Genomic DNA, 23,556 nt, shown 5'->3' with positions numbered 1-23,556 from the left:
TTTTACTCCAGCCTGGGAGACAGGGTGAGACCCTGTCTCAAAAAAAATAATTATTAATTAATTATTTATTTGTTTTGTAATTTTAGATTCAGGGGGGTACATGTGTAGGTTTATTACATGAATCTATAGCTTGATGTTGAAGTTTGTGCTTCTAATGATCCAGTCTACCAAGTAGTAAATATAGTACCTGATAGGTGATTCACAAAAGTATTTTATATATGACATACCAAGTTGAAAACTTAAGACCCAAACTCCAGCTGGTAGGTGGGAACCGAAACTAATTCTTAGTTACTTTTCCCATGTTCATTCCCATCCTCCTGCAAGATGTGTACTAATGATAATAGCTAACATTTATTGAGAACATATTATGTCTCAGACTACACAACTCGTGTCACCTACATCTTTTCACTTAATCCTCACGATAACCTTCAGGAGAAGACTCTGTTACTATCCTTACTTCAGAGATAAGGAAAATAGTATTAGGATAGCTAGGTAACTTGCAAAAAGTTATATACCTAGTAAGAACAGGCAGAGCCAGAAATCAAAATCAAACTCCCTTAACCTCCCAAATCTACTGCCTCACAGAAGACAATGAAGAAAGAAGTGTGTGTTGGTTTCACATGGCTAATACAGGCATACCCGAGACTGGGTAATTTATAAAGAGAAAGAGGATTAATGGACTCACAGTTCCACGTGGCCAGGGAGGCCTCATAGTCATGGCGGAAGGCAAAAGGCACGTCTTACATGGCGGCAGACAAGAGAGAATAAGAGCCAAGTGAAAGGACTTTCCTGTTTTAAAACCGTCAGACCCTTTTTTCAGGTGGTCAGGAAGATGGCAGACACTTAGACAGAGGGTGCCTACTAAAAGCTGCCAACCATCTTTCAAAACAAGAAGAGGGACGCTGCTGGCAGAAACTAGCCAGGAGAAGCCTCTGCGGTGTACAAGAACATTGGTCTGGGCTTCAAGAGGCTATTGAGGGTGCCTACATTGACAAGAAAGGCCCCTTCCCTGGGAATGTCTCCATTCGAGGGCGGGTCCTCTCTGGTGTGGTGACCAAGATGAAGATGCAGAGGATCATTGTCATCTGCCGAGACTGCACTACATCCGCAAGTACAACCGCTTCGAGAAGGGCCGCAAGAACATGTCTGTACAGCTGTCCCCCTGCTTCAGGGATGTCCAGATCGGTGAGATCGTCACAGTGGGCGAGTGCCGGCCCCTGAGCAAGACGGTGTGCTTCAGTGTGCTCAAGGTCACCAAGGCCGCCAGCACCAAGAAACTGTTCAGGAGCCTTGATGCTGGACGTCAGCCTGCTCCCCACAATGAAATAAAGGTATTTTCTGATTCCCGGGCCAAAATCAGATCTCATGAGACTTACTCACTACCACGAGAACAGCGTGGGGGAAACCGCCCCCATGATTCAATTATCTCCCACTGGGACCCTCCTACAACACGAGGGTATTAGGTGAGCTATAATTCAAGATGAGATTTGGGTGGGAACACAGCCAAAACACATCAAAGTGATACACTGTTCAACGTAATCCTTTGTAGTAATAGATCACCTGTTTAGAATGAATGCATTAGAGCAGCGGAATCTTTTACCTCCAGTCATTAAGAATGAAGACAGAGATGGCTGTGTTTATAGCTACTGGAGACTTAATGAGGGAGAGAGTCCAGCAAACAGAATCGTTGGGGAAATCTGGCATCTTTGAGGCAATCTGTAAGACAGAAAAAGTTTATTAACAAGCCACATATGGCCAGCCTTGCCACATCAGGGAGGCACATGTGTGGTACAAGCGGCTGTGATAGCAGCCGCGGGGCCTGGAGAATTCCAGTCCCAGGTTTTATGAGGAGGTGGTGGAGATTGGAGCAAGCGCACAGTAGCAAGCCGTCCTCTTGGGACAGCCCCACCCTTTTGCGTCCTTGTTGTATTTTTCAATCTCTCTTGTAAAACTGCCTATATCTCTGCCTTTCAGTCCCAGGGAAATAACAGCACTATTTCATAAAGCATCCAATCACCAGAAGCTGTAAGAATCATTCTCATATGAGGCATGCAGACTTAGAATGACATGCAGAAGTGGTGCTGAGGAATGGGGGCAGGGTGGGGGGAAGTAGATAAGAATGTTGGGTTAGAACTCAGCAGAATCCCTTACCACTCATTAACTATCTAAACCTAGCAAGCGGCCAGCACGGTGGCTCACACCTGTCATCCCAGCACTTTGGGAGGCCAAAGCAGGCAGATCGCCTGAGGTCAGGAGTTCAAGACCAGCTTGGCCAACATGGTGAAACCCTGTCTCTATTAAAAATACAAACATTTGGATGTGGTGGCGTGTGCTTGTAATCCCAGCTACTGGGGAGGCTGAGGTAAGAGATCGCTTGAGCCCGGGAGGTGGAGTTTGCAGTGAGCCAAGATCACACCACTGCATTCCAGCCTGGGTGACAGAGCAAGACCCTGTCTCAGAAAAAACAAAACAAACAAACAAACAAAAACCAACCAAACTAATGAAACCTAAGCAAATCTGGGTTTCACCACTCTGAGGTTCTGAGTTTTTCCTCCAATGGAAACTTTTCTCTTAGTCCTTCAACATGCCTCAAAATTTGCCTTCTTAAAGAATAAAATCTAGGCCGGGCGCGGTGGCTCACGCCTGTAATCCCAGCACTTTGGCAGGCTGAGGCGGGCGGATCATGAGGTCAGGAGATCGAGACCATCCTGGCTAACCCGGTGAAACTCCGTTTCTACTAAAAAATACAAAAAACTAGCCAGGTGTGGTGGCGGGCGCCTGTAGTCCCAACTACTCGGGAGGCTGAGGCAGGAGAATGGCGGGAACCCGGGAGGCGGAGCTTGCAGTGAGCTGAGAGCTGGCCACTGCACTCCAGCCTGGGTGACAGAGCAAGACTCCGTCTCAAAAAAAAAAAAAGAATAAAATATAAACAGGATGCCTTTTTTTTGTCAAAAGCACCTGTCATGGGACAGGGCATGGTGACTCTCACCTGTAATCCTAGTACTTTGGGAGGCCAAGTCAGGCGGATCACTTTAGGTCAAGAGCTTGAGACCAGCCTGACCAACATGGTGAAAGCCCATCTCTACTAAAAATACAAAAATTAGCCAGGCATGATGGTGGGCGCCTGTAATCCCAGCAACTCAGGGGGCTGAGGCAGGAGAATCACTTGAACCCGGGAGGGAAAGGCTGCAGTGAGCCAAGATCGTGCCATTGCACTCCACCCTGGGCAACAGAGTGAGACTCTGTCTCAAAAAACAAAAGCAAAAACAAACAACAACAACAACAACAACAACAAAACACACCTGTCATTGGATGAACTCCAAAAATCTGTACATTGAAATCCTCAAGACCGGGCGCAGTGGCTCACGCCTGTAATCCCAGCACTTCAGGAGGCCGAGGCGGGCAGATCACGAGGTCAGGAGATCGAGACCATTGTGGCTAACACGGCGAAACCCTGCCTCTACTAAAAATACAAAAAATTAGCTGGGCGTGGTGGTGGGCGCCTGTAGTCCCAGCTACTCAGGAGACTGAGGCAGGAGAATGGCGTGAACCCGGGAGGCGGAGCTTGCAGTAAACTGAGATGGTGCCACTGCACTCCAGCCTGGGTGACAGAGCGAGACTCCGTCTCAAAAAAAAAAAAGAAGAAATCCTCACCCCTAGTACCCAGAATATGACCATATTGGGGGATCTGGTCTTTAAAGAGGTAATGAGGTTACAATGAGGTCACTAGGGTTCTAAACCAATATGACTGGTGTCTTTACATGAAAAGGAGAGTAGAACACCAACAGATACAGAAGAAAGGACCATGTGAGGACGCAGGAAGCAGATGGCCATCTCCAAGCCAAGGAGAGAGACCTCCGAAGGAACCGACCCTGCTCACACCGTTATCTCGGATTTTAGCCTCCAGAACTGTGAAAAAGTACATTTCTGTTGCTGAAGCCACTCAGCTGTGGTATTTTGTTATGGCAGCCCCAACAAACTAATACAACAACTCACCAAATTAAGATAAAACTTATACAACACCAAATTAAGAAATTGGTGCTTAAAGCCGGGTGCAGTGGCTCACGCCCAGCACTTTGGGAGGCTGAGGCAGGTGGATCACGAGGTCAGGAGTTCAAGACCAGCCTGGCCAACATACTGAAACTGCATCTCTACTAAAAATACAAAAATTAGCCGGGAGTGGTGGCAGGCACCTGTAATCCTAGCTACTCAGGAGGCTGAGGCAGAATTGCTTGACCTGGGAGGCAGAAGTAGCAGTGAGCCGAGATCATGCCACTGCACTCCAGCCTAGGAGACAGAGCAAGACTATGTCTCAAAAAAATAAAAGAAATCGGTGCTTAACCAGGGATGCTTACGCAAAAAGACATGGAGCAAAATTGATAAGAGCAACAACTCCTCAGTCTGTTGCAAGGTGCCAAGTACTGTGCTGAGCACTCGGCGTGGATTGAATCATTTCACCCTCATAGTAAATCCTACAGACAGTATCGTTATTCTCATTTTATAAATGAGAAAACAGAGAATCAAAGATCTTGTGGCACTTGCTCAGAAACACACAGCTAATCAGTAGCAGAGCTGAGATTGAAATCCATAAGCTGGGGCTGGCCGCAGTGGCTCACGCCTGCAATCCCAGCACTTTGGGAGGCCGAGACGGGTGGATCACCTGAGGTCAGGAGTTCAAGACCAGCCTGGCCAACATGGTGAAATCTCGTCTCTACTAAAAATACAGAACATTAGCTGGGCATGGTGGTGGGTGCCTGTAATCACAACTACTCGGGAGGCTGAGGAAGGAGAGTCACTTGAACCTGGGAGGCAGAGGTTGCCGTGAGCTGAGATTGTGCCATTGCACTCCAACCTGGGCAACAAGAGCAAAGCTCCATCTCAAACAAGCAAACAACAACAGCAAAGAAATCCACAGACTGTGCTCCTAATCCTTAGGAGATTCTATGGATGCTTCAAGAAAAGGATGCAACCTTTGCAAAAGGACAGTCTACCCCCAGTGCTTCTCTTCCTTCTTACTCTTCATTTCTTACCTTTTCAACTTGCTTTTTCATCTTCCCACGTTACTAAAACTGCTCTCTCATGGGTCACACGTAACCTCTGAATTCCAAAACACTGAATGGGTCAACTGGCATTTGGTGTCCATTCTTTCCCCTTCTACGTCCCCCTAAATCAGTATTTCAAGGGATGAAAGGATACAAACTGGAATTTCCAGGATCCTTTATCATTAAAATTCTAGGTCCAGTTTAGGAAATTCTGTCTCTGATTTTTTGTCTTTATCTTATTTGTTGGGTTTACTTTTTCCTTCCAACCCTTAAACGTTATCACCCAAGTCTCTGGCTTCGATTCCCTTCTTTTTTCCCACATGTTGTCTTTCTTGAGTTTACCTCCCAGGACATCATGCACAAATTTTAAGTAGGTAGCTCTAAGTGTCACCCAATCCCCTGACTCACATGTTTTATATCTGCTGGGACCTCTGCTATCTGCCCTGCTGTCAGCTGAGACCCAGCGGTACTCCACACCTACCTCCACCCACTCCATCTCGACCCTCTCGCCAGTGCTGCTCTTCCCATCTTCTCCCATTTCTCCCGTCTCCAGTACCACCATTCAGTCCCATCGCGGGCACCCAAGGTCTTCTGGGTCCCGTTTCTTTTATTTCCTCTATCCAAACCATGCCACGAATCTCCTTTATTTCTCCCCTTTTCCAGTTCTACTCTTCTATTGACACAGCCTAGGTTCTTACTGATTTACCTAGGCATCCAATGTGTTATCCTTTCTCTATAATTTCTTTTTTTTAAATTCATTTAACAAACTTTTCTAGCGTACCCATCATATACAAGGCACTGGAGAAGCAAAAATAAAACATACAAGGTCATTGTCTAAAAGCGTTCATATTGGAGTATGGGAGACAGGCACGTGCATCTATGTGAAATACCCATGGACATGTGTATATTTAACTGCAATAGGAAATAAATTGACATAACAGTGATCTGAGCAAACTGCCTTGGGACAAACTAGAGAGGAGGAATCAATTCAGTCTTTGATGACAGAAAGGGATTAACAGAGGAAATGATATTTGAACAGGGCCTTGTTGAATGAAGAGGATTTAGACAGGTGAAAAATTGGAAGGAGGGCATCCCTAGGCTGAGAGAAGAGGATGAGGAAAGGGCGGAAGCCATGTGTGTGCCCGTTTGAGAGAAGGTCAAATTGTTTGGAGGAGCTAGAGAACAGATGTGTGTGTGTGGTCAGGACGTGTCAGGAAAGAAGACTGGCAAAGTAAATTTGAGTCATGTTGAGAAGAGCTCTGACTATAATGTTACAGAAATTTATACCTTGTCTTATAGGCAATGAGGTATTCATTCAAAATTTTAAGCCACGGCCATGACATTTTTATATTTGTTTTTTGAACAACCTGTCAGAAAGCTTTCTGAAGAATAAACGAGAGCTATGGTTTTCTACCTGCATTCCAACAATTCCGAATAGAGTCATGGACACCAACAATTAGATATAATTTAAGTCGTGTATGTGACTGTGCATTTATCTGAAGAAAGAGTCTGTGCTGATGCTGTCCAACAAAAATATAATGTGAGCCACACACGTAGTTTTAAACTTTCTGGTAGCTACTTAAAAAATAAAAGGAAACAGCTGGGCGTGGTGGCTCATGCCTGTAATCCCAACACTTTGGGAGGCCAAGGTGGGTGAATCACTTGAGGCTAGGAGTTCTAGATGAGCCTGACCAACATGGTAAAACCCCGTCTCTACTAAAAATACAAAAATTACCCAGGCATGGCGGTGGGCACCTGTAGTCCCAGCTACTCTGGAGGCTGAGGCAGGAGAATCGCTTGAACCCAGGAGGCAGAGGATGCAGAGAGCAGAGATTGTGCTACTGCACTCCAGCCTGGGCGACAGAGTGAGACTCTGTCTCAAAAAAGAAAAAAAAGGAAACAGATGAAATAAATTTTAATAATATTTAAATAATTTCTTTAACCCAATATATTCAAAACATTATCATTTCAACATGCAATCAACATTTTAAAAATTAATAGATGCATTTTACATTCCCTTTTTATCCCCTTGTATGTGGTCTTTGAAATCAGCTGTGGGTCTTACGCTTACAGCACATCTCAATTTGGACCTGCCACAATTCAAGTGCCCTAGAGCCACGTGTGGCTAGTGGCTAACATATTGGACAGTGCAGGTCTATACATTTTGTTTGTTTGTAGAAATGGGGTCTCCCTATGTTGCTCAGGCTGGTCACAGACTCCTGGGCTCAACCTGTCTTCCCACCTTGGCGTCCCAAATTGCTGGGACTACAGGTGAGAGCAACCACGCTCAGCCGAGGTCTATACATTTTTTTGTTTTTGTTTTAGATGGAGTTTTCACTCTTGTCGTCCAGGCTGGAGTGCAGTGGCGTAATCTCAGCTCACTGCAACCTCCGCCTCCTGGGTTCAAGCAATTCTCCTGCCTCAGTCTCCTGAGTAACTGGGATTGCAGGTGCGCCACCATGCCTGGCTAATCTTTTGTAGTTTTAGTAGAGACAGGGTTTTGCGATGTTGGCCAGGCTGGTCAGGAACTCCTGACCTCAGGTAATCTGCCCACCTCAGCCTCCTAAAGTGCTGGAATTACAGGAGTAAGCCACCACGCCGCGCCAAGGTCTATAGATTTTAAAAGATTCTCAGATGGGTTCATGGTCCACCAAAAGATAAAGAACTACTGAAACAAGGGAGAGAAGCTTATCTGCTACCTCATCCTCCTGTTCTCCAACCAGAGAGCCTCCTGGAGGTCTTCCGGCTTGCTTGGGCCTCTCTCCATTGGTTGCTTCTGATGCCACCCAGTACTGGGATTGGCCCTCGAGTGCCTGCTGGAGCCTCCTGTGCCTAATACTTACCCTCAGCCAAGTCAGCTTCATACTAACAGGATAGGAATAACTGCAAGAGGGTGTTTCATTTCCTAAGCCCCCTCAGGAGTAAGCACGGGTTCAACTGCAGTATCTGCTCGGGGCCTGTTCTGAGGGATGCTAAACAATTCCCAACTTCATTGCTTTTCCTCAGACTACTCTGTCTCTCGCAGCTCTGATCATTTTTTTCTCTTTAGCAAGAAAAACATCCTCTTGCATGTTCATGCATTATTCCAGCTCTGTTGTTTGTGGCTAGGGTGACTGTCTCTCAGGCCAGGTTTATGCCTGTTGTCCCAGCATAATTATTAATGGTGCCTCCTTTCACAATCAAAAGTGTTCTGGTTTGGAAGACAAATGAAGATCTATTTTGAAACTCAAAAGCTGGGCTCTGAATAAATTCTTTCTCTCCTCTTCCTGTTGTTACAACTCTACCCGAAAGCAGGGGTGGCTCTTACGGAATGAGTGTGAGAAAGAGAGCACGCTGACTACATGTTCAAAATATTCCCTTATCCCCCAAAACCAGAATGTTGCCTTATGATAATTCACAAATATCCATTCTGTGAAACCAAGAGCCCACTCTATACTTAATGGGGGAAACACTATTTAGTGGTCATGAGTCATTACGGTTAAACCAGGAGGAAAACAGCCAAAGCTGCTTACTAATGTCACAGTCCTAAGAGGACGTGAAAGTCCTCATAGCCAGTAGGATCAGGATCAGTATTTGATTAGATAAGGGCTGATTAAAGCAGGGAAATTGTATCGATCTATATATATATATGTATAAAATAATCTATACGTATTCTATATATAATCTAGGACACATATAAAATCTAATCAACTATTAATCAGTGGCTAATGTTATTCAGGATACAACACTATTACCTTATACTAAGTAACAAAACACATTTCACTTAAGTGAAATTCATTCAATTTTTTTTTTTTTTTTTTGAGATGGAGTTTATGCTCTTGTCACCCAGGCTGGAGTGCAATGGCATGATCTCGGCTCACTGCAACCTCCACCTCCCGGGTTCAAGCGATTCTCCTGCCTCAGCCTCCTGAGTAGCTGGGATTACAAGCATGTGCCACCACGCCCGAATAATTTTTTGTATTTTTAGTAGAGACAGGGTTTCACCATGTTGGTCTGGCTGGTCTCGAACTCCTGACCTCAGGCGATGCACCCACCTTGGCCTTCCAAAGTGCTGGGATGACAGGCGTGAGCCACTGCACCTGGCCAAATTCACTCAATGTTTTACTAAATATTACTTAAAATCTACTTTACTTGAATAAATTACTTTTATTAAATTACAATGTTAAATGCTGTCATTAAAGTAATAAATAGAAGACAATATAGGCCCAAATTGACTTCAACCCTGGATGAGAAATTCATTGCAAATTGTAAAACAATAAAATAAACAACAAAGAAAAATATTGATATATTGACATCATAAGCTTTAAAACCTGAATGCTATCTTTTCATTTCAGCGTAGATAAATGCATAGAGAAGCAATATACTGGGAAAATAAAATACATGTGGCAAAAGGTTAATATGATGATATAAAGAGCTGTTGCATGGCCAGGAGTGGTGGTTCACACCTGTAATCCCAGCACTTGGGGAGGCCAAGGTGGGCAGATCACTTGAGCCCAGGAATTTGAGACTAGCCTGGCAACATAATGAGACCTTGTCGCTACAAAAAATAAAAATATTAGCTGGGCATGGTGGCATGCACCTATAGCCCCAGCTACTCAGGAGTCTGAGTGGGAGGACTGCTTGAACCTTATAGGTTCTGGGCTGCAGTGAGCCATGATCGCACCACTGCTCTCTAGCCTGGGTGATAGAGTGAGACTCTGTCTCAGAAAAAAAGAGCCGCCGCATAGTGTCAGGAAAAATACTAAGATCTTAAAAATTAAAGGAGTAGAGCATACACAAATAAACAGTAAGTAAACAGTTTGCAGAACAGCAAACAGATGGCTAAGATAAACTTTGCAGAAAATGCTCTCCAAGGACGTGGATACAAACAGCTCACTTGAGGCAGCTTGCCCAGGGTCTTCCCTTGGGGTGTCAGAGTGTGCATCTGAACCTCAGCATCCACACCCTCACTCCACCAGGATGGAAGAGTGGATGGCAAGAGGAATCGATAAGCAAATCTACTGATAAAACACAACCATTGTTTCTCTTTTAAACACACACACGTAATTGTCAAGTCATTCTCATGAAAACAACTATGACAAACACAACAACAAACCCTAACTTGGGCGAATGAGGAAACCTTCCATTTCAACGAATGATACTGCTGGGCGTCTCATACATGATGGGATGGCAATATGGGAAAATACATTTTCAAGCAATTTGAATCTGTGCATGAATAGCCTTTAATCACGCTATGCACTATACAGACATCCCTCGAATTTATTACACATTTCTGAAAACCCACTGAAAAGCCAGACACATGAAGACTGACCCCTCGGAAAATAAATATTAAGGGCAATTGTTCTCAAATTGTAAAGTGGCTAATGTCCCTCTGAGGGATTTGTTTAAATACCATTTCTGGTTCCAATCCTTATCCCCATTGAGGCAGAGGAATTTCCATTCTTGGAAAGCACCCCAGGTAATCCTGAGGCAGACAGGCTACAGGGCACCATGCTAATAAATAGTTCTGAGAGGACTTTTCTATTACCACGTAGCTAAAATCATGTAACATCCCTAAATTACACGTCATTTTTTAGATACATTTTTTACAGTGTATTTTCGGCATTTCACGCATCTCCTGATTTTAGTTTTTGTTATTAAGCACATAGTCAAAGAACTGAAATATCGTAAAGACCAGAATGAGGGGAAAAAATTGCTGGTAGACATAATGCTTAAGGAATAATTGGTTAATTTGTGTCTTAGGGACTCCACCTGGCACTTTGGCTGTATCTAATAATTTCTTTTATCTACCTTTTTTCTTTTTTCACCTAGAAGATATCTTTTGTGTGAGAATGATTTTCTTTCATCTAAACCTGTTATATTGTGAGATTATTTTATTTGGAGGAAATTCCAAAAGATTGCAAACTTTAGGTTAGCCAGTCCTGTGTAGATCGTAATACGATGTAATATGTTTCTTTAACATCGTAAGAGTTTTGCGTGGTTTGTGGGTTATATCTCCAGTTTCATCAGCAGTTGAACAGATGGCTTGAGGTGCTCCATGACAGCATTTGACCTTGAAATTCAGCAGACATCTGCATTGTCACAGTTCTTTTTTTTATTTCTTGTTTTTTATTTTATTTTTTTGAGACAGAGATACGCTTTTGTTGCCCAGGCTGGAGTGCAATGGTGCGATCTAGGCTCACCACAGCCTCCGCCTCCCGGGTTCAAGAGATTCTCTGGCCTCAGCCTCCCAAGTAGCTGGGGTCACAGGCATGTGCCACCACTCCCGGCTAATTTTGTATTTTTTAGTAAAGACAGGGTTTCTCCATGTTGGCCAGGCTGGTCTCAAACTCCCGACCTCAGGTGATCTGCCTGCCTCGGCCTTTGAAAGTGCTGAGATTACAGGTGTGAGGCACCGCACCCGGCCCACAGTTCTTATTTCATGTCTTATATCATATTGAGTCTCACAACAACACTTTATAGGTGAAGAAACTGAACCTTGTTCAACCAGTAAATTGAAGAACAGCAGCATATTTTGTAAAAGAAATGCATTCCAAGGCCGGGCGTGGTGGCTCACGCCTGTAATCCCAGCACTTTGGGAGGCTGAGGCGGGCGGATCATGAGGTCAGGAGTTTGAGACCAGCCTGACCAACATAGTGAAACCCCGTCTCTACTAAAAATACAAAAATTAGCCTGATGTGGTGGAGCATGCCTATAATCCCAGCTACTCAGTAGACTGAGTCAGGAGAATCGCTTGAACTCGGGAGGTGGAGGTTGCAGTGAGCTGAGCCACTGCACTCCAGCCTGGGCAACAGAGTGAGACTCCATCTCAAAAAATAAAAAGAAGCATCCCTATCAGAGCAGAGGCAAGCTAGCTAAAGAAACAGCTAGTGGATCTGAGGTTTCTGTATGACTCAAAGATGAAGGTAAGGGATCAGATATGAGTGAGTGGGTGGGGCATGGTGGCTCATGCCTGTAATCCCAGCACTTTGAGAGGCTGAGTTGAGAGGATCACTTGAGCCCAGGAGTTGAAGAGCAGTTTGGGCAACATGGCAAAACCCATCTCTACTAAAAATACAAAAAGGCTTGGTGGTGCATCCCTATAGACTCAGCTACTCTGGGGGCTGACGTGGGAGAATCACCTGACCCCAGGAAGTTGAGGCATGATCCTGCCACTGCATTCCAATGGACATGAGACCTTGTCTCAGAAAAAAAAAAAAAAAGAAGAGTGATGAGTGAGTGAAGGGAGCTCATTGGATTGGAAAAGGCCTTGGGAAAAACCAGGGAGATACGGTGACAGAGTATCAGTTACTGCTTATTACAGGTCAAATTATGTTCCCCCGGACATGTTGAGGTTCTAACCCCTGGGTTCTGTGCATGTGAACTTATTTAGAAATAGGGTGTTTGCAGATGTAATCAGGTTAAAATGAGGTCAGTAGAGTGAACCCTAATCTAATAAGATTGGCGTCCTTGTAAGAAGAGGAGGAGACAGAAACACACAGAGAGGAGAATGCCATGTGACCGCAGAGACAGAGATGGAAATGCTGCAGCTGCAAGACAAGGATGCCAAGGATTGGCAGCCACCACCCAAAGCCAGAAGGAGGCAAGGGAAGGTTCCCCTAAGATTTCAGATGGAGCACTGACCCACCAAGCACTTGATTATGAGCTTCTAGCCTCTGGAACTCTGTGAGAAGAAATTTCTGTTGTTTTAAGACACTCTGTGATATGTATTTTGTCACGTCAGTGCCAGGAAATTCATATACTAAAGAAAGTAAAATAGGCCAAAGGAAGCTAGATCATGAAACCTGTCTCTGGAACTGTCTTAGTGTTGCTGGTATTCAACATCTGATGGCAGCTGGTAGACATAACATTTAGGAAATAACTCGTTAATTTGTGTCTTAAGGACTCCACCTGGCACATGAGATCATGGCCTTCCACGTGGTATATTGGGCTACTAAGGCAGGCAGAGTTGGATGCTAGTATTAGGTTTATGTAATACCAAGTATTTTTAAATGAAGTAATGCCAAAAGACAGGACGTAATGAACAGAGATCACTAAGGCCTGAAAGAGACAGGAAAGTCTGCATGGGAATGAGGTGAAGCTTAGAAAATCTCTAGAATGTTTTCTTCTGGTTGAACAAGGTGAGGAGTGGTGCAACTATTGAGAATTACAAAGGATCAAGGTGCTCAGGCTTATGCAATGTGATTTGTATGAAGACTTTAGGGTCTCACACCAAGTTTGACTCTGTTTTGCATCCTTTAAAAGTGATTTCTAATAAATACATATATATACATATACATATACATATACATACACATATATAAATAAATAAATATTAAAAGGCGGAGGCCAGGTGCGGTGGCTCACACCTGTAATCCCAGCGGTTTGGGAGGCCAAGGCGGGTGGATCACCTGAGGTTGGGAGTTCGGGACCAGCCTGCCCAACATGGTGAAACCCTGTCTCTACTAAAAGTACAAAAATTACCTGGGCATGGTTGCACATGCCTGTGATTCTAGCTACCTGGGAGGCTGAGGTAGGAGAATCACTTGAACCTGGGAGGCGGAGGTTGCAATGAGCAGAGATCATGCCACTGCACTCCAGCCTGGGCAACAAGAGTGAAACTCCGTCTCAAAAAATAAATAAATAAAATAAAATAAAAGGCCAGGTGCGGTGGCTCACGCCTGTAATCCCAGCACTTTGGGAGGCTGAGGCAGGCGAATTGCCTGATGTCAGGAGTTCTAGAGCAGTCTGGCCAACATGGTGAAACCCTGCCTCTACTAAAAATACAAAAATTAGCCGGGTGTGGTGGTGCACACCTGTAATTCCCAGCTACTAAGGAGACTGAGGCTGGAGAATCGTTTGAACCCAGGTGGCAGAGGTTGCAGTGAGTGGAGATCAAGTCATTGCACTCCATCCTGAACAACAAGAGTGAAACTCCATCTCAAATAAAATAAAAATTAAAGAGTCTTCTTGATAATGTGAAACCAAAGAATAGACTGACTTCAGGGCTATTCACAAGGACATCAGGTGCTTCTACTAGCTTTGATTGATTTACCCACCCAAGGTCTAATTCTACTGCCTGAGTCAGAGATCAATGTTACCTATCAATGTAGTTCACTTTATTAACTCCTAATATGCTGACACTTGGGTAAAGAAGTTCAATCGCTATTTTCTTGCAGTGAGCCATGTGCATTTCTTCAATATTCATGAATTCCTGAATTCATGAGCCTACAGTACAGAATCTCGTTGTTACCAAATCCCCATGGATATGTAACTCCACCACGCTGGCTGTGTAATGACTCTTGATGAGCAAGTCCTCACAAAGGCACCAGCTGGGGAGGAGCCCCTCACCATTGCTTTGCTAACAGGACAGCCGTGCAGTCTATGGGGCGGAGCTCCTTCTGAGGCCGGCCAGCTGTCTCTCTGTCACTGATCCCGCAGGGAGATATGTCACTTTCGGAAGTGCGTGCAGGGCAGCCTAAGATTCACATTAATACAAGACAGAGGTCAAATGCTGCTCCGTACTAACTTTTGTTCCCTTCCAAATATATCAGGAACGTTTGCTTCGGGTCCTTCCAGACGGCAGGAATGTGTGCGGGGGAGAACAGAAGCTGGAGTGAGGGTTGTTTTATTTTAATCCTGGCTCTGGGCTGGAAACGGGTGACCTGACCTATTTTGTGAATAACCTGACCCAGAGTTTAAGAAATAATGGCACTGTGTATTACCATGGGTAACAAGAATTAATGAAAAATTAATACGACCTATTCTTTAAAAGCACAAATGGTGAAAATAATTTCTCCAGAGCATTTTAAATTCTTCCTGCTTCTCTAGAAACTGCTTTGAGATGCGATCAGTGGATCTTCTGTAGCATCAGGCAACACGCCCGTCAGTCATGGGCTCCTTCCAGTGTCCCCCACACCTTGTCCTCTGTGGCCACCTGTTGGCAATTGAGCTTTGGTCATAGTCACCAAGTGATTCCTGGATTCTTAAGAACTTTATACACAGAGAATAGGCACTGGGGTGAAGACAAACTGGGAATGAAAGGAAGCTAGGAGCCAAGCCTGAAACGTTTTTTGTTGGCTTTTTGGATGGGAATTTAATGACATAGCATTCATAATTATACAACATCCAGTATAACTAAGATAAATGTACATGTATCTATTAACAAGCTTGCTGGATCTTATCTGTGCATAAGAGTTCTAGTCTCCAAAAAAGTGACTGTAGAAATGCGTAGCATCTGTCAGTTTAGATTTTATTACGCTACAGTCAAGAAATGACCCCAAATCCCTGTGGCTTGTGACAGCTAGGTTTTATCTCTCACCTATATGACATATCTGCCTCACATCACCTGGCTCTGCTGCACGCCATTCTTATTCAGGGAACCAAGGACCTCATCGGTTTTCTGGAAGAGAAAAAAGAGAAGTGGTAGACCACACAATGGTTTTTAAAGCTTTGTTTTGGAAGCACACACAGAACTTTTGGACATACTCTAATGGCTACAATAAGCCAAATTGCCAAGCCTCAGTCAAGGGAGTAGGCCTATATTATCCTTGCTTAGTAATGGGTCCTGTGGGCAGGGAAGTGAATATTTTGGACAATAATACAATCAACCACCATCAAACATTTAATTCAAACAATATTTCTATTGGATGAAACAGACTGGGATTCCTTCTTTAGAATTATATTCTGTGCCAGTTTACAATCCACATAAGGGAGTCATTTCTCCCTCAATAAATCATCAATTGGTTAATTTTTTTTTTTGTGAGACGGAGTCTCACTCTGTCACCCAGGGTGGAGTGCAGTAGTGTGATCTCGGCTTACTGCAACCTCTGCCTCCTGGGTTCAAGCCATTCTCCTGCCTCAGCCTCCTGAGTAGCTGGAACTACAGGTGCCCACCACCACGCCTGGCTAATTTTTGTATTTTTGGTAGAGATGGGGTTTCACCACGTTGGCCAGGCTGGTCTCAAACTCCTGACCTCAAGTGATCTACCCACCATGACCTCCCAAACTGTTGGGATTACAGGCGTGAGCTACCACACCCAGTAGTTAATTTTTTAATAAATTAATTTATAAATTGTTATTCAACTCACGTTTACGGAGTGCCAGCTCTGTACCAAGAACAGTGGCGAGCGCTGGTTAGAAAAAGTTGAATAAGATACAGTTTCTGCTCTTAGAGAACTTAGGGACTCTTCATGTATCACATTGCTGTAATTGTACTCTCAAATGGAAATAGCCAGTCTGATCTCCCTGCTCAGGGATAGCTCTGAATGGTTTGGGCTTATTTCTAAAAGCCAAATCAGTATAGTACTCTATGGGTGCCCAAAACAATCCCAGAGAGAACACTCCCCCAAACAATCTTGAACACATAGATTCTTCCCTCCACATTCAAACGCTGGCTAGTGAGCTTCAGCAACCTTTGCTATTCCCTTTAGCAGCCTTTGCTATTCCCAGCATGTGAAATGCCTGCTCTATTGAGCTTGGATCCTGAATTTTATAAAGTATTTTCTCCGGGCCAGACATTGTGTAATCCTCCTAAACGAAAATCTAATTTAATCCTCCTAGAACCTACATCGTTGTCAGGTAAACTTTATTTTATATATGCAAAAACTGAAACCCCAGGAAAAAGCAAGGAGGCCAGGCATGGTGGCTCATGCCTGTAATCCTAACACTTTGGGAGGCCAAGGTGGGCGGATTGCCTGAGCTCATGAGTTCCAGACCAGCTTGGGCAACACAGTGAAACCCTGTCTCTACTAAAATACAAAAAATTAACCAAGCATGGCAGCATGCACCTGTAGTCCCAGTTATGCCGGAGGCTGAGGCAGGAGAACTGCTTGAATCCGGGAGGTGGAGGTATTAGTGAGCTGAGATCACGCCACTGCACTCCAGCCTGGGTGACAGAGCGAGACTCCCTCTCCAAAAAACACCACCACCATCACCACCACCAACAACAACAAAAAAGCAAGGATATCCAAGCAGTAAGTGACTCAGGATTCAACCCAATGTTGACATCGAAGTCCAGGCAGCAAACTACGATGCAATAGTGTCCATCGTCTGAAACTTAGCCTGAGTTTTCAAACTTTTGAAACTTCATAAATTTTCAAACTTCTTAAATTTTCAAATTTCTTAAATTATGGTACCTGCTTTGATTTTCTGTTGGGCTTTTTCCCTCATGTACTCTTCAAGGAGGAGAATGTCGCACAACTGACCTCAAACATTGAGAGATTTGGTGATGGATACACACAGAAACAAGGGAAATAAATACAGTCAGGGCCCGTGTAAGCTCAAAATGATTAAACAACTGGACCTCATCTTTTCTTGTTCATATGCAAGACATACATTAGAGGTCTATTAGATCTCCATAGACATATTCTAACCATGACCATAGCTAGTATACTCTCTCTTCTCTGATTTTCTGACTTTTTTTTTGAGACAGAGTCTCACTCTGGAGTGCAGTAGTGCAATCTCGGCTCACTGCAACCTCCACCTCCTGGGTTCAAGCAATTCGCTGCCTCAGCCTCCCGAGTAGCTGGGATTACAGGCGTGCACCACCACCAGCTAATTTTTGTATTTTTAGTAGAGAAGGGGCTTCACCATCTTGGCCAGGGTGGTCTTGAACTCTTGACCTTGTGATCCATCCGCGTTGGTCTCCCAAAGTGCTGGGATTACAGATGTGAACCACCATGCCTGGCTTGATTTTCTGACTCTTTAAGCTTATGTTATTGCTATCAAATGACAAAGTTAGATAGATAGAGATAGAGAGATGATAGATAGATAGATAGATAGATAGATAGATAGATAGATAGACAGATAGGTAACCCTAGTTCAATCTCCTCAAAAGGGGAAATCTGATGGACAGTCAACTCCCATTATCTCTGCATGGGTGGCAGATTGGATCCCTTTGAGTCCAGCATGCTCTCCTAGTCTGATGTCTGTAGCTGTAGGGACAGATGAATGTGATACTTCTACAGCTATCTATAACACTATCTAGGTATCCCTCCTCATCTGGCCTATCGGGTCTGCGAAAGAGCTAAGGAAGTGGCAGGTGCCATGATGGAGCCATTCTGGCCACTCCTTCAGCTACATTTGTCAATCTGAATCTTAGTTTAACCATCTCCTGCGTTCACCGCTTACATGATGTCATCAGCACTTGCAGGTCAAAGGTGGTTCTGCCTTCTCTTCACTCTCGTTTTGCCCTCTTCACCTCTTCCCATCCATATCTCAGAGGTAAGAGTACAGCGCAGAGGCCTTGCTGACATCTAATAAGCCTGGGCTAATGAATCAAAAAACCCCACAGCCACCTGCTCCCTGGGTCTTAAGGGAAAATATAGGGATTGAGCTGAATACGTGGTCATTCCCTGTCCTATTAATCTCCCCAGCTCCTCTGTGGGCTGTGCTCTCTGCTCCACTGGGGTGACACAAACAGGACAGATGGCACGCTCATGGACAAGGAGTTTATTCTGCGACACAGTGAGATCTATATATTTTGCTATAAAACTCTTATAAATCACTCATATATTCTGGGTAGAATCACCGTGACACAAGAGAGATAAATGTTATTTAATACATATGAACAGTTGAAATTTGTGAACCGTAAGAGCATAGAGTCATATATATCAGTGAATCATAATATAGATTTCATTTTGAGGTTTTGATGTAGACATACAGTATGAATAAACAAAGTTTATGACTTTGTAGAAAATAAAGGTTTCTTGTATGGTGGAGGAATAAATATTTAATAATCAGTAAATTGAAGAATTTACAAACTTCGTGGCATCAAAATCATTTTAACAATTCAAAATGTAGACTATGATCATCTAAGAAAGAATTATAGCTATCAAAGGACAAAACAAGCATGTATGCATTTATCAATAAATCCATAGGTTAAAAGGAAGCTGTTAAGATAAATAAAGAGATAACCAAGGGGAAAACATTAGCATTAGAATGCCGTCCAACCTAGGCTAGAAAGAAAACACATGAATAGGTACAGACAAGATCAAGAATGTGATCTTACGCTTATCACACCGGGAATGCAATGTCAGTCTTCAGCAAACTAGTCATATGGAAATCTTGTATCTTTGTATACTAGAGGAAGACTTATAAGCTCTTCTACTTTTTCTTTCTTTTTTCTTTTACTTTTTTTCTTGTTACAAGTTATACATATTCATCACAGAACACACAGATATGTCAAAAGAAGGATAAAAGGCCATCCGCGGTCATCTACAGTTCAGAAATATACTTAGATCATAATCATAATCTTTTTAAAAATTTAATGACATACTATGAAAATTATTCAATAAAATTATAAATTATTCTGTAATATATTACAAACCAATAATAACTTCAAAGATGATTTCGAGCTGAAGTAAACTCTAGGTTACTTAGTCTGACCTTTATAACAATCCCTTCATAATCTCCCCAAAGAATTGAGAGTCCTTTTCTTGACCACTTCATTGACCTGTATCAAAATCTCCAAATCATCAATTTGCCAGGAAATTCTTTCAATTTCCGAAAGCTTTAACTTTGAGAAGTCTTTCACTATCCTGATTTTTGTCCACCCTTATTTTCTCTCCAGAACAGCACTGGGTTTCGGGTCCACTTCAATTTATTCCCATCCTCTGGCATCATAACTATGACTACATCAGGGTGACTTTACTATACAAGCGTTTTCAATCTGTAAAATTAGCCTAGTAGGATTTATCCTACATTCCTCATAGAGTTGTTTAAAAAATCAAGAAAGAAAATGTTTATAAAAATGACAATACATTTGAAGCCTTATATGAATAATAAACATATTTCCTCTTTTACCTTTACTGTTTGCAAACGTTATCATTTTCACCTCAGTTCCTGCTCCAAGATGCCTAATTCTCTCTTGCATTTCTTATAAATTATACTATTCAGAATCGTCATCTTATCGACTCCTTTGGATACATGCCAGTTTGTGAATGTCTCCTGTAAAAAGTGCCACGCTGAACTAAACAGGATGATCCTGTTGTGGCTGAGTAAGTGGAAAATAAAATGATGGTTCTGTCACGAATCTGCCTGGCTGTCCGCTAGTGTGCATGCTGAGATGCAAGAGTTTTTATTATTACCAATGTCTGGGTCATTTATAAAGGATTTAAGAAATGTCTTTGAAAAACTCTTCTAAAGGTAGTAAAATGACCAAAAGACTAAATGTAGAAGAATAAACACTGGTGATTTATTTTCCCTTAACCACACAACTGGTTGGGTATAGGAGATGTCCTTTAAATCATCCAGTTTTGCTCTTCCTTAACTGAAGGACAGAGGGCTTGAATTATTATCTAAAATGAAGTTTAAGATATATCTGTGACTTTAAGTCATCCACGATTTCACTTATACTGTCTTTTCAGTGATATGAAGGGCTGTAATGAGCCCTGAAAATAATAAGCAGAAAATATAATGGTTTTATCAGTCACTGTTTCTCTCTTTTCTAGAAAGGCAATTCTAAGGCAAATTATTGGTAACTTATCTGAAAATATCATGACCTGTTCTGAAATAACATAAATGACTATTTACCAAGTTGAACAGATGATTTCATGAATTGTTAGCTCTTCTGTGAAAAGGCAAGCAGGAATGAGAGTCAGCTGTGTTAACCCTTTGCTTTCCTTTGAGTCGAAGAGTTGGTATGAACAAATGGGGCAGTCATCCACTCTCCCAGCTCTAGTTGCTGTCTGCCTTCAGCAAGTCACTTTATCATTCCTCCACTCTGTCTCTCCATCTGGAAAATCTGGAATATCATGCCTATAACTCCTTTTTTTCTAAGACTGTCAAGATCTTCAGAAGAACTACACTCTACACATTCAAAGATTTATGACAGTATTTTTTTTTAGCTGCCTACCTAAAGAAAGGGAATGAACTGGAGTTGTTAAAGTAATAAGGATATGCCAGTTGAGGTTAGACTGTGGTTAGCAGGAACCAACAGCTAAATGTGGTTTTGTTTTGTGTTTCCTTTGTCAATTTCAGCTGATTTCAGGCTGACCCATTCTGAAAATAAGGCTGCATTTCACAATTCCTGGAATGTGCCCACGTAAGAAAAGAAGGCAGGTAGTCTGTTTGGTGATAATATATTTCAAGAGCTAATTGTTATTTCCCGTGAATTTGCGACACAACGTTCTGTGAGTTGAGTTGGAACTAGAATATCAAATACCAAATAGTATACAAGAGGAATAACACTACAAAAAAAAATTTCAAGTCAAAAATCAAAACAGAGCTCAGAGATTTCAGAAGCAATGGCTTCTTGTCAAGAATAACTGTCATTAAAATTTCCATAAGCACCAGTGAAATTGATTTTGGGGAAAAGTCTAAGGGAGGGTCTGTTTTATAAGACACAGTGAGACTTTATTTTATTCTGAATTTCCCCAGCCAAGTTTGTAAGATCTCAGATTTTTCTTGGGCCCTTTCCCTGCCAAGGGGCCAAAGGTTTATCTCTATTGACACATACAGAGAAAAAAATTTCATCCAGGGACCTCTATCAGCAGAGTCTGAATAGTCTTCTTTGGCTAGTGAATCACACTAAGGGAGTCTCAGTCCTGCGATGATCAGTGGCGAGAAGTTCAAAAAATAAGAAGAAGAGCAAACACGCAGGCGTCACAGTACGCTTCTGATATAAGCACCAAACCCATGAAGCACAAGAATTGGTCTGGCGTCATTGTTTTATGTTCTCTGGATGTTGAAGAGTCTGATTTGCATTAGAAACCTCTGCATTCAATAAACAAAAATCAGGATAATAATGACCAAAGTACTATTTGGAACAGAAAACAAACTCAAGCAATGAGTGTTTTGCACTGAATTCATTCAAGATTTTATTAGTTAAGCTCTCACTTAGGTTATTAGGCTCAGCTTGCTTTTTATTTCACTGGCCTCAGTTATTGCAAACAAAAGGAGCCTGGTGTGTGTGTGTGTGTGTGTGTGTGTGTGTAAGCGCACGTGTATGTGTGTGTGACAATGTCAGACATATCACACACAGGCTTTCTACATGCTTCACATTGCAAATCCATCAACAAAAGGAAGAAGATCTGAAGGGAATGAGTGTTTTTTTTTTTTTTTTTCTTTTCTGGTTGAGGGGATGGAGGGAGAATTTCTCCACATAAACAAGAAGGTTAGAATTGGAAGTCTGCTAAAAAAAATGTTAGAGCTGACCACAGGGTTGTAAATCCACTGACTGGAAGGAGGAAAAGAGAAACATTGCAAGCGACTGAAGTGTGTGGTGTGGCTGCAATGTTTGTGGGTTAGATGAGAAACAAGCGCTGAGTGAAACAGAGAAGGGGGGTGGCTGGTGTGATTTGTTTGGTGTTCAGAGCCAATAGAAATCCCAGACTGTGATAATATCCCCATGCAGCGCCGAGAGGATTCAGAGCTAAGTCTCCGGGCTCCTTTCACATCTGCAGGAGCAGCCAGCCTGGGACCGCGCGGCGCGGGGCGCGCTCTCGCCTCTCCGGCACCCTCGGCCGGCCGGCGCGCTTCTCTTATGGGCGTCTGCTGCAGTCCGGCGGCGGTGGAACTGAAAGCGGCGGCGGGAGACCAAACTTAGACCCCGCTGCGCACTAGAGAACTCAGACAAGGCGGAGGGAGAGGGAGAGAGAGAGAGAGAGAGAGAAGGGACCCGAGGAGGAGGCTTCCATCACGTCATTGCAGGTACGCAGCTTGTCACGACTACTGTGACACAGACGAGGTTTCTGATTTCTACCTTCACCAGGCACTTGGACTGAATTGACCTGGTTTGTTCCGTGGCTGCTCAGGACAGACAGCCCCGAGTGAAGGTCTCGCCGGTGTCACCCCGGGTAATTCAAGCTGTTGGCGTGTGTTTTGGGGCCACAAGGTTTACTCACCCATTGAATTATGCGTGGGTGTAAAATAAGGACCTTCAAACTTGACCGTGATCGCTCTTTCTTTCTCTTTTAAATAACATCAATACCAATATGTTGTCACACCGCCAATAAATACCTCTTGGTGACCGCCGTTCTCATTACGACTATAGCGAGGTAAACACCATCCGATTGTTAGAAAGCGGGCTATGAACCTCTCCCACCTACCTATCAGGTTAATATCCACCCTGCAGGAATAAGAACCACAGCGGACTTCGGCAGAGTTTTGATTTTTTAAAACATATGGCCGAGGTGCACTCGCCTCCTGAGTGAAATATCACTATTGTCACCATGCTGTGGCTGAAGAAGAGAGAAGGGAGGTAGATATTTTTGAATGTGATTGTCAGTGAGCCTGTGTACCCGACTTATTTCTACATTGTCTTACGAGTTGAAAAATGCATTTGTATTCTGCACGCCAGGAAGGATCGGTTCCAGGATCTCATGTATTACTACATTAAAAAGTCATGAATTGGAACTATCTAGTAGATGTGATAGTTGTAAGAAAATATTGATGTTTGATTTTATTTTATTTGATCCTAAAACTCATAGACTTCTATTTCTTTTTCTTTTTTTAAATTTTGAGGTGTGGGTTTTGTTTAAAAAAAAATCTATTTCCTAAGGTTTTATCACGTTTGATTTGAAATTTTAAAGAT

General features: G+C 43.1%; 1 protein-coding gene and 1 pseudogene across 1 annotated transcript in view; both read left to right on the top strand.

The window, feature by feature from the left end:
* The first annotated feature begins 832 nt into the window (after positions 1 to 832).
* On the top strand, positions 833 to 22,569 carry LOC105521548 (annotated as a pseudogene).
* GREM2 (gremlin 2, DAN family BMP antagonist) overlaps positions 22,223 to 23,556 on the top strand; it is a 124,972-nt gene continuing 123,638 nt past the window's right edge. The window contains exon 1 of the mRNA XM_011955678.1: positions 22,223 to 22,673. The gene's annotated coding sequence lies outside the window, so the exon portion shown is untranslated. The remainder of the gene's footprint in view (positions 22,674 to 23,556) is intronic.

The sequence above is a fragment of the Colobus angolensis genome, unplaced genomic scaffold (assembly GCF_000951035.1).
Source record: "Colobus angolensis palliatus isolate OR3802 unplaced genomic scaffold, Cang.pa_1.0 Scaffold40, whole genome shotgun sequence".
Taxonomy (NCBI): Eukaryota; Metazoa; Chordata; class Mammalia; order Primates; family Cercopithecidae; genus Colobus; species Colobus angolensis.
Note: the sequence above shows the minus strand (reverse complement) of the source record. Positions and strands in the feature narration are given on the sequence as shown.